Source organism: Balaenoptera acutorostrata, chromosome X (assembly GCF_949987535.1).
Source record: "Balaenoptera acutorostrata chromosome X, mBalAcu1.1, whole genome shotgun sequence".
NCBI classification, from domain to species: Eukaryota; Metazoa; Chordata; class Mammalia; order Artiodactyla; family Balaenopteridae; genus Balaenoptera; species Balaenoptera acutorostrata.
The window spans coordinates 69,316,181-69,328,900 of record NC_080085.1 but is presented as its reverse complement, the minus strand read 5'-3'; the positions used below and the strand labels follow the sequence as shown (position 1 = coordinate 69,328,900).

The 12,720-nt window shown below is 35.7% G+C and overlaps 1 protein-coding gene across 1 annotated transcript in view; it reads right to left on the bottom strand.

The window, feature by feature from the left end:
• SH3BGRL (SH3 domain binding glutamate rich protein like) overlaps nucleotides 1-12,720 on the bottom strand; it is an 82,678-nt gene that overhangs the window by 37,596 nt on the left and 32,362 nt on the right. The window lies entirely within an intron of this gene.

Below are 12,720 nucleotides of genomic sequence, written 5' to 3'. Positions count from 1 at the left end.
TACACAAGGCTTTATCTTTCTAGCTGACTCACACTAGAGTCTCTCTCTCCTTTGTTGGATACAAACAAGCAACTGCCAAGAGTATAACAGCTTCAAGGAAATGAATTCTGCCAACGACCACATGAGTTTGAGATGAATTATTTTATAGTGGAGTCTCCAGATGAGAAACTTGTCCTGGTTGACACCTTGATTACAGCCTTGTAGGACCCAGCTAAGCTATACCAGGACTCCTGACCTACAGGCACTGTGATCTAATAGATGTGTATTATTTTAAGCCACTAAATTTAGAGTAATTTGTTAAACAGCATAGAATACTAATACAGAACCCAAATGACTTGGGTTTGAATCTCAGATCCTTCACATATTATCTGTGTGACAGAGCAAGTTGATTAACCTCTCTGACTCTCAAATTCCTCATTTATTAATTGAGAGTAATAATACTCGCTCCCAGAACTCTTGTACAGAAAATTACAGACAACAGAAGCAATGTGCCTTTAACACTGACTGCCACAAAATACGCTAGATTGTAAATTATAAGGTCTCTCAAGGCTGAAACCTTATCTATCTTGCTTATCATTCTATACAGTGCCTATAATCATATCTGACCCATAGCAGGTGTTCTATAAATATGCACCAAATGAGTAAATAAATGAAGATAAACTCTCAAGGAAATGTAGCTACTTTAAATATACATAAGGAACTGTAGTTATACATAATTGAAAGAGAACCCCTGCCTTCAAGGTATTAAAAACAATGAATTACACCATAGTATCAATCACAAGCCTTTCTGGAGCAGTATGATAGTGAGGATATGCAGATAAGGAGCCAGATTCTGGAATCAAACATAAGAAAATTGTATCTGCACAATTCATTGTAATCTTTTGATAAACTGATATCAATATCAATAGAAAATATACTTATATGAAGATGATAAAAGAGGTATTTAAATCAAGCAGTGTAGTCACTAGATAGTCACGATGAGTGGTTTGTAAAATGCTAGACTGATGCCTGAACACTCGTAAAGTCTAATGACTTTCCTCAGTCACTTCATGGGGCTCTTGAGAAGTAAGGTGGCCTATTTAGCACATCCAGGAAATGTTTGAGGGACCACTCAGAGACTGTAAAATTCTCCATGAGAAACCTCAGAAAGATGCAACTATTTATTGCATTACAGCAAAATCCCAGCATTGTGCTCAGAAAGAGTGTCTACCAAAGTAAAAAATTTTACTCTGGTAACAATCCATTAAAAAGTACTTCTAATATAAGAGAATTTAATAGAAAATTGACTGGCAGTTAAATATTGTCAAGCAATACATTCCTTGAGACCTAGTCAATTTCCATTAAAAACATCCTGCCATATTGTAAAATTGTTCTTTTTCATAGATTGGCTTCTTTTTCTGGCATCTATTAAAAGGCTCCCAATTGATAAATAAATCTGAAGCAGTAGAAAAAATTCCAAAGTTAAGTCAATTTGAATCACAAAACCTATACTCACAACACTCAGCTAGTGTTCACTGTAAAAAATCCACCAATATTTGTTTCTGTGAAAAAGGGAAGACCAAATATATTGTTGAACAATGAGTAAGGAAGTCATTGACTCAATCTCTGAAAGTCCCCCAAATCATTTTGTGAAGAAAAACAATAATACTCACACAGACAAAGACACATGCACATTCTCAGAAATGCAATTTCTAATCACTCTAGGTTGAAAGAAAATGATTTCTCCACTTCCTTTTACTTTTTCAGAGGGAAAGGAAGCTGTATTTACATATGTCCTACTGAATTTTTAACCCAAAGACATCTCTTTGCTATGACCAAATTCTCCCTCAGTACAATAAAAATATTTTAAGGCAATTACTTTTTCAAATTCAAGAGTCATATTATTGTAGCAATAGACAGAAGGGAAACAAAACATAAAGAATGTTTCAGGGAGGTCTGACCTATTGCTAATGGCATCACTCAAAGTAGGCAGAGAATCTCAGTCTAATACCCACCATGAAGCAAAGCATCGAATGCAGAAAAGAACCATAATCTTTTCACATTGATCAAATTCATGGAAATGGCACAAAATGCTCCAGTTCATCTTCCTTAAATTCAATTTATTTACCATTAAAATTACTATTTTATCAAATCTGTAATAACAGGAGATAGTGAATCTTTGTATACGTTATCTAATGGGGCAATTTTCACAAATAATTGTCAGATTTTAGATCACAGGGTCAGCTTTCCAAATAATTAAAACCTTATCTAACTAAATAGCATGCTTTATTACTGTCATATAGTGAGACAAATAGGTATGACTTTACTTTTTTTCATACTGAAAACAAATATAGCCACCCAATTTAAAGCTAACCCTCAGTTACAGTCTACTTAAGGTAAAGGACTTTAAGTGGCCTTACACAAACATGTGATGATTACATGTTTTTTGCTTTTTTTATGGAATTTGTGAGAATATCCACAAAGAAATGTATATTACTAAATGTTGTTTAACAATCTAAAAGTTTTTTATATGAATGTTTCTTCAGGGTTGTAGGCTCAGTTGGTAGATAATTCTTGGTCTGGTTACCTTCACATACACAAAAAACTGCATGTCCCTGGTCACTCTCTCTAGACCCTTCTGGGAAAATAACTGCTAACCACATCCAGCTAATGGTGGGTCCATAGCATAATCCTTACACCTAAAGGACTGCCTGTGATTTCAGAAAACACAAAAACAAAAAAAACAAATACTACCATTTCACACTAACTTCGCTGTAGTACTGATGTTTTTCCTCTATAGTTGGTGAGGTGATTAATATTTCATAACAAAGGAAATTAAACACTTTCCTTTCAAGGGAGCATGGCAACTCAGAGAATTCTGTATCCTGGCCCAAACAAATGCATTTGCCATAGGAGAAAGAATTAGTCTGAAGCCTTAACAGTGTGCCCCACATGAACATTCCAGAGAACAATATGAATGTACTCCCAGACTCAAGCCATAAAGCATATTCCAAACTGTCCAGCTGAGAACAATTTCCATGTATTACCTAATTAGTTAAATAAGACCAGGATCAAATGGTCCAAGAAATTAACCAACTAGCAAGCTAAGGCTGCTAAAACAAAAGAGGCCTGGGTCAGGTAGTTCTGTGGGCTCATCAGTGACTTTTTGGTGCAATTTAATTGCTACCATTGTTATTTGGACTATGACCATCGAGAACAACAGCATGTCCAGCAATAGGAACTGCTGTCAAGGATGGTGAAATGTCTGCTATTTTTACTCCACTTGCAAACTAATAAGTAAACCTGCCACAGTTTTAAGGATGGTGGCAGAAAACATGAGATTTCTGGGTCATAGCAACAGCAGTAGCCAGAGTATCAGCATTTTCTTGTACCTATTCCCTGATCCTCAATTCTTATAGGGTGACACAGGGCGCCAGGTTAGGGAACCTGGATCTTTCATACTGAGCAGTAAGCAAATCTTCCCTTTGCTTTAGAGAGAGACACTATCTCATTTTTTCAAGGCTGTTTGCGTCCTTGAAAAGATAATACAGAACAAAAAGTCATTGCCTCTGCTTACAAGATGTACGCAAATACAAGAGATGAATGGAAAACTGTCTGCCAGCATCTACCATGTACAACCTATTTGGCTATTATAGAGTTCTCAGCTCTTGCCTTATACATTTCTGAAGGGGAAGCTAATATCAACATCAAATGCAGTTTTGGGTGATAAAATCCTGTAATTTCACCACCTGGCTGAATAGAAAATTGTAGGAGTAAAGCTGTATAGCAATTCAGTTAAAAATAGAAATCATGGATTCTGTAAGACTGAACTCTTCTACATCCAGGGATAACACATTCGTTCAGCAGTCCCTCATAATATGGGTTGTTTATTTGTAAAATCAATTCTTGTGACCAATGTTACATCTTTAACTTCTCTCACTCTAAACCCAAATATCCATATGTGTGCCAAAAGACAAAAACTAAATCATGATCTCATTTTAAAGTCTAGACAAGCTGCAAAGCATTTATTCTCTCTGTAAACATGCTTTTACCCTAAGGATTTTGTTCCTGATTCAGGAAATGATTTGTTGAAATAAATCTAATACTAGTCAAGTTTAAAAAAGAAAAAAGAAAAAAAAAACTGGCAGTTATCTTTACAGAATTCTTATTGAAAGTAAAGTATATGAAAGAAGGATTTTAATGTCTGGTGTTACTACTAAAATGCTATGTAAGGATAATTGCTTTTTTATTTTGTTCTGTTTTGATTTTAATCAATATTAAGAGGAAGCATAAATTGTAAGGAATGTAAATTGCAGAAATTAAATTACTCATTTTACCTTATGATTTTTAAAGTGTTTCACTGCTTACAACAGATTATAGGACATTTTCCATGGGAAGCCAATAAGATATATTCTCTTCATTAAAATTTATACGCACAGGAGAATGAATTATTCCAAGGAATCACCTCATGATCTGATAGTAGATAATTCACTGACATATATCTAATTGCCCTAAGCATCTGACTCACTCATTCTATAGTAAAGAATCACAGGTATAATTAACAGAAAACAAGTATTGAATCCATGCCTGTCATGGCCTTTCTAAAATTTGAATGTTACTTATTAACTCTGTGCAATCTACCAAAGCAATAAAATCTCATAATACCTGTTTGTTGATTGGCAGATATGCAGTTTCCTTAAGCATTAATGGATCTTTTAAAAGAGCTACATGAGAAGTATTTGTTAATGATTCTTCATCATAGTATCCTGCAAATTTTTAACATTAGGTTTGAGACACATAAACACTTCGGTGACTAGTCTTGTAGGGGAACAGGGAAAAATCACTAAATATACTTTTCTTAGTGTAAAAACAAGTAAAAGTGTTGAACATAGTTTAAAGAGATTTGCTGCTATACTGTACTTAATTTTAAAATAATTTAAAATATTTTTTTCTATTTTCTTCAGTCCATGAAATCTCCCCCCACCCCAACCCCGAAATCTTGTAGATAAGTTCTTGTTCCACAGCCTAGCTCTTCAGGGAACTTAAAAGGAGAAAACACCATTCCTGTTTTAGAAAAGTTTAAAATTTAGTAGAACACTAAATTCAATTTGCTATACTTCAATAAAATATTTGTGATAGGTAAATATTTTTAAATATTTATGTCATGTGCTAAAGATTACACTAAGTACTTTACATGCATTATCTCATTTTAATAGATGAGAATACAGCTCTTAGAGCAGTTAACCTTTCCCAAGAAGCAGCTTGACTCCAGCTGCTTGAATCCACCACATTATACAAATGGAAGTTAAGTAATTAAGTAAGGTATAAGTAAGAAAATAATGCTAGTATATTTTAAATAATTAGGAAAGTTTTCATTCTAAGGATTGAAAAGGAGTAAGGTAACCAGTAGTCAATGAAAAAACCAATGGCTTTAGAAAAGTATAAAATTAAAATATAAAATTACTTTCTTTTAAGACTTACAGAAACATACTTTAAGCAGTTTTCTCCATTTTAGTACATATTTTTGTCTAATACATTTTCCCAGCATTACTTTCTTTTCAAATCTAGAATGAAAATTAAAAATGGATTTAAAATGTATAAAAAGCAAGCAATAATCTTACAATTTATTAGATTGCCCAACTTAGTTTATGATAAAAAGGAGAGAGCTAGGTGTTCCCTGCTTTGGGAAAGTCCTGGGAAATTTCTTTAATTATGTAGTATTCATTTAAAACCAGCAGGCCTTTTTTTTTTTTTTTTGAAATATCAGAAATTTAGAGTAAGATCTATGGTATAAGTTAAAACTGTATTTCGTTTCTACTCTCCACCAGATGGTATGTTATAGAATATATTTCCCTTGAGGCTGTACTGAATACATTCATTTCTAAATAAACACAGCTGCTGATCAGTTCGGAGAACAATTCTCATTACAACTTCTGATCAGTATGATCTGTGGCATTCATCTAGATGAAGGTGTGTTTAGTGAAGGTCTGGAAATTCTGGTCTTTCTTATCGAACCACTGTGAAGTCGTTTGACCAAAAGTTAAGGGTGGCATGTTTTTTTGTAACTACTACATGTGTAGACACAGATGGAATTTATTTGCAATGTTAAAAATTTCCATTGAAAGGACAGCTGCAATTATTTCACCCTTTTCTATCAAGATATCTGGTATATCGGAGTAATTTTCCCTCTAGCCTAGCACAGAGTAGGGCCCTCACCAAACCCTCCCTCACGGCAAGAGAACTGATTTATATGGCATGGCCTGGTCTAGAAAGGAGATACCCATAATTTCTGTTTATTCAGCAGGGCAGCAGGACACAGAATGAAGGTCTCTAGCTCTTCCATCCAGCAGAGGGAAGGAACACATTTGGATACATTCAATACATGATTCTAATAAATCTACTAGTACAATTGAAAAAGAGACATGCTTGTTTGTGAACACCATTTAGTGAGGGGAAAAAAAGCTTAAATTAAGGTCTAAATTCTGCATTTTTAATGCACATATGGCTCCCCTTATGAAGAACAACAATTTGGCCCTGAAAATTTGTTCTTTAAAGGAAAAAAATTTAGCTGAAGTTTGTAAACTTTATATAAATTAGGCTACTGTATACCAATGAATGCAAACTTTCACCAACCATACCAAAAAATTAATTTTAAAGGAGGAAGAGGAAAAAAGAGATGAGGAAGAGGAAGTACAACACCAAATTTGCATTATAGAAGGTGTTATGCCTTAGATTAGAATAATCACAAGTCCATAATTCTAAAACATGGAGACCAGAATGCTGCTTAGTAGATTGAATTTTAAAAGTTAAAACCTCTACTATAGGGAATTCCCTGGCGGTCCAGTGGTTAGGACTCCATGCTGTCACTGCTGAGGGCCCAGGTTTGATCCCTGGTCAGGGAACTAAGATCCCACAAGCCACGTGGTGTGGCCAAAAAACAAAAACCTCTACTATATTAAAAATATTTGAAATTTATTTTTACTTATACACTGTGAAATTCACTCGCTTGGTATGCATTTCTATGGATTTTCACAAATGCATAGAGTCATGTAACCACCACCACAATCAGAACAATTATCTGACTCCCCCCCAAATTCCCTTGTGCTACCCCCTTGCAGCATTAGTTTTTATAATTAAAATTTCAGTTCACAGATATTCTTCTTAACTACTAGTTACTTACTGGTTTCTCAGTTTCTCTCAACCCTTTTGCTGAATTCTTATTATTAGCTTTTTCACAGAAACAAATGGATAAGGGTCTGTATGTCAGGTCAGCAAGTATTTATGAAACACTTGTTCTGGGCCCAGCATTGCACTACATTCTCTGGGGACTACAAGAGAAGATAAAAATACTACATAAGAAGGGAGCTAATAGGCATGTGAAACTTTACAGCAGTACAAGACGTTATTTAATGGAATGCTTAATTGTGAGATTATGAAAGGGATTCTTAACTTAGAACTTAGGGTCTGTGACTCCCCTAAAATGTGTATGTGTATGTCTTTGGGAAGAAGCTCCAGAGCTTCCATCAGGTTATCAGGTTGACTAGAGTGAAAGATCCATAGGTGTTTTAGAAAGGAAATAACAATGGAAGAGGCAGGATGGAAATGATTGCTGGTAAATCTTACAATCCAATAAGCAACAGAAAGACAACCTTCACATAGCACTTTAAGCTTTTACACCCATTACTTTCATTTGAACCAAGAAGCATTTGGAGAAGGTTCTTAAGCCATGAAATGAGATGAGGGAAACCGTGTTTGAGGAAAATTAGAAGAGCAGTAGTATGCAGGATGGACGGGTTGAAATGGATGAGTTGAAAACAGACTATGGGTAAGAAGTTATTGTTTAGGTTTAAAGGGTCCAGGGTCAGTTGGAAGGTGTGAGCTGTAAAAGTGCAGAGGAAAATCTAAGAGACATTATTAAAAGAAAAATTGATAGGCTTCACTGATGGATAGGTTGGGAAAGTTTAAGGAATAAGATTTATTTAATCAATCACTCATTTAACATGTATTTATTGAGCCAAGCCTATTAGGTTCCTGGCACTTGTTCTAGGCATCAGAGAAAGAGCAATAAACAAGACAGACAAGGAAGGTTCCTGCCCCCAAAGAGTTTATAATCTAATGAGAGGAAACAGTTTATAATCTAATAATAGGAAAACAAGTTAATAGACAAAATAATTTCAGACAGTGATTAACTGATAAATTCTATAAGTTATCAAAGTATCAGTATGAAAGATGACTTCCAGGATACAAAGGGACAAGTGCAAGGGAACTAAATATGTACTAATTAATGGACTAGGCTTTTTTAAGACAAATTATCTCATTTAATTAAAAGATGATACTTACAATAACATGGAACCACTGGAAAACACAGGACATTGTGAAGGCAGACCTTCGATATGCTTGTGTATTGTATATGTTGGGGGGGGCAGTATATCTAAGAAGGGAAGAATGGTGAGGGGAGTGGCAGAGAGTAAAGACGATGAGTTAAGTTTTAAATAAATTGAGCTAGAAGACTTCTATTTTCAGGAGAAAACAACCATGAGTATGATAACAAATGTATTATCAGAATTTTTTAAAAACTACCTCGGTACAGCAAAACAAGATGATATATTCAGTAAATGCTATCTTTACAAGTGAAGAGGTTTTAGTTTATTATAAACATGTAATGGCTATTCACAGTAGAGAATGAAGAATTGGTAAATCAATTCATTGTGCTTCTCTTCTGCTTTCTACTCTCACAGTTAACTGTTGAGAAAAAGCATGCTTGCTCATCCTACTAGTCCTTGTGTGGAAAAAGAATTCTGAAAAATATATATACACGTATTAACATATAAGTCTTGTTATCCCTACTAGATTACAATCTCCTCAAGGGCAGGTCACATACCTAATTTATGATTGTGTCCCTCAGAATACCAAACAGAATGCCTTATACATTGCTAGTACTCAATAAATACTTTCAAGTAAAGACCCCTTCAAGATCTTTTTTTTTTTTTTTAATTTTTATTTATTTATTTATTCATTTATTTTTGGCTGTGTTGGGTCTTCGTTTCTGTGCGAGGGCTTTCTCTAGTTGCGGCAAGTGGGGGCCACTCTTCATCGCGGTGCGCGGGCCTCTCACTATCGCGGCCTCTCTTGTTGCGGAGCACAGGCTCCAGACGCACAGGCTCAGTAGTTGTGGCTCACGGGCCTAGTCGCTCCGCGGCATGTGGGATCTTCCCAGACCAGGGCTTGAACCCGTGTCTCCTGCATTGGCAGGCAGATTCTCAACCACTGTGCCACCAGGGAAGCCCCAAGATCTTATTTAAAACACAATGCACCACTTTGATGGTTCTCCTGTCCTGAGAATACTAACTGGATTTATTCTATTGGCACTGTTACCACTGTAAGCAGTATTTTCATTTTTTAATCAAAGCCTGTTTTGGTCTAATTCTAAATAAGAAGAAAAGGAACTCAAAAAAAGCAGAATATACGAACTTTCAGGCCCAAGAACTAAGCCAGAAAAGAGGCAGGCAAAGGAGTGAAGTAAAAATGCTTTGCTAGTATCTCTGACTACTCCTAGGATTTTATTTTCCTCTCCCCAACTCCTAAAATGTCCTCTTTTTGTGGACAGTAAAGACTCTTTCTTAAAGCTGTTAACCAAATACTTGATGTATGAACCACTAGAAGAGCTATCTAGAATTGGTTAAAGTTCAAAGATTACTATATATACACAACTGGTTTTTGCTCTCTGCCTATCTATTTTGAGAAGGGAAACAATTCAAAGATGAAAAATATACCTTTGGGCTACAGGCATGAAATTATGTGCTGCATATAGGCATAATACCTCAAGGTTCATAAAAGATGAGGCTCAGTTAAAATTTTCATGTTGATCAACACCTTAAAATTAGGTGGTGCCTTACTACTTATCTACTGTCTCACAACTGATTGGCAGAGATGGCTTCATGAACATAGCTCAAGTAAACGTGACCATAGCTCAAGTAAACATGACCTGTCCAGTCCTGTAATTTATGTGTCCTTCCACCACTCCTTTTTCTTGGCTTTTCTCCCACTTTTTTTTTTCTTTTGGTCTGTTTCATAGAGTTATGAGGGTCTATATAGGAAAGGCACATATGTTAAATATAAAGATTTTAGAAGTCAGGATGGGAAACCAATCTTTGATAGACAAAAAGCACTCAATGAAAAAGAGGATCAAAATGAATTAATATATATATAGTGCTTTAAACAATGTCTGACACATAGGATTCAATTAATGTTAGTTGTTGTTATTACTGAAGTTATTATTATATCCAGAGGTGAGAGAGGCAGTATTGGTGTATTGTCAATAATACTGGAATTTGAGTCAGAAAGCTTGTTTAAAAATTTGTCTATTCTACCTACTAGATATGTAATCATAAGCAAGTCACTTAAATTTCTGGGCCTCTGCTTCCTAATGTCCAATAGAGTAACATGGGTGCTTACACTTATAAGTTATCATGAGTATTACTGCAAATGTATCTGAAATAACTTTGTAAATATAATCAAATAAAGATGTAATTCAATATAATCATCCGACTTTTCTTTCACTATCATACTCCTCACTTAAGTCTATCTAATCCCCATGGTCTCAAAGTCTCCAGGCTGTGTCTGCTTTCTTACTATAGGTTCCCTGGTACTTCAAAGCCATATCAGTAATTCTTTGCACTACTATCCTATTCTCTCTCTCTCTCTCTCTCTCTCTCTCACACACACACACACACACACACAACCACAAAACTTACTGGACTTCAGATTAGTTTCCTTCCTTTTCTCTTAAAATCCTATGTATTATATCTCGGTTGGTTCCATGGACTGAGACTAATTTCAAACACTGCCACTTCTTTTAGAAAGTCAGTATTCACTCTCCAAATTATGTAGTTTTAGCCCTTTAAAAAAGACCTGGCTTTGTCTTCCCAGGTCCTCAGCTCCGTAGTCTTAGTTATACATAGCTACTTGTTGCTTTTTGACGCTGTACCTGTTGTTCAAAATGCAGCTTCTTGAGTCATATTCCCATAGATCCTAATTCAATAGGTTAACAGCATCCATGAATGAAATTTTGAACAAGTATCCTGTGAGATTTCTGAAGCAGGTGATCCCCATACTACACTGTGAGAAACAATGAAATGTTTATTGAACACCTAACATTGAGTCACTCACCAGTCCCCTAGTCATATCTTTGCTCTTACTGTTGCCTCTCTCAGGAATGATCTTTCCCTTTCTCTGATAATGAAAATATTGCTTATTTTTTGAGATCCAGCTCAAATGCAGCCTCCTAGTCCATTTCCCCCATACCCAGCAGATGTGCTCTTTTCTATTGAACAAGCTATGGGACATTATCAGCACTGGGGTACAAGGAAGTAGAGTGATGATAGGGTCTTTAGCTTTTATAAACTGAAGTTTTACATCTGAGTCTGTGCCCTTGAGTTAAGTTTGCTATAAAGCCTGTAAATTGGGTAGACTAATAGAAAAGTAAAAAATACTCAGCATCTGATTGGTCAGGGCAGTAACTCAAACCACATAGAAACTATAAAGGAGGACTGGCAGTCATGTCAGAACCAACGATTGAGAATGAGAAATAAACAAATAAAAAATAGTTGTCAGCTAGAAAAGTGTACAAGCTCAGTAAGGATTAGTCAAGTGATAACATCTCAATGGTCTCAGGGAAAAAGATGGCTAGTGCACAACTGCCTAAGTGAGTTTGTGTGGTTGGTGTAGGTTATAAAATAACAAGGAGAAAAGAAGGGAAAGAGGGAGCTAAGAGCAGAGATGGCAGGGACACTTGAGAAGGATGGAAGCCATGAGTACAGTTAATAAGTGGCAAAATAGAGATCTGAACCCTGATCAATCTGATTTCTCTGTACTAGTGGATTTTCAAACCTTAATGTGACTTGGAATATAATTCAGGAGTTCTAGACATGGCCCAGGGATCTGCATTAAAAAACACCCCTCTAGGTGCAAGTGGGCAGTGTGTAAATCATATATAAGAAACTGAACTACTGCTTCTCAGTTTGCTTGAGGCACTATTTCTCTCCTTCTCCCTATTTCCACTTCAGCCTTTCAGAGATACCCAACTACCTAGGAACCCCAAGCATTAAAAAGATAAATTCTCTGACCTCTTTCCCTCTGTTCTCTTTGCCCCATTCTTCCAAGATCTGGGTTTTTAAAATTAGAAACTCCTTTTTTTTTTTTGCAGAAATAGAGACACAGACGTAAAGAACAAATGTATGGATACCAAGGGGGGAAGGAGGGAGTTGGGATGGATTGGGAGATTGGGATTGACATATATACACTATTGATACCATGAATAAAATAGATAACTAGTGAGAGCCGACTGTACAGCACAGGGAACTCTACTCAGTGCTCTGTGCTGACCTAAATGGGAAGAAACTCCTTTAAACTTCCCAAAGGATAAGGACAACTACCTTTCTGAGACAGCTTGGTAGGTGGTCTCTGACAGGCATACTAGATCCCAAACCCTTAAGCTCATAAACACGTTTACTTTGCTAAAGTTAAACATTATCATCATCCCTTACATTTTATCAAGTGTTCACTATGCACTAGGCACAGTGTGAAGCATATCACATTTTCTCTTAATCTTCAAGAGAAATCTGTAAGGTTGATATTATTATATTTATTTGACAGATAAAGGAACAGAGTCTCTGAGAGGGAAAAGTTGAGTAACCTACTCAAGACAACCACCAGTAAATGGTGGTTTAAACTACTACATGG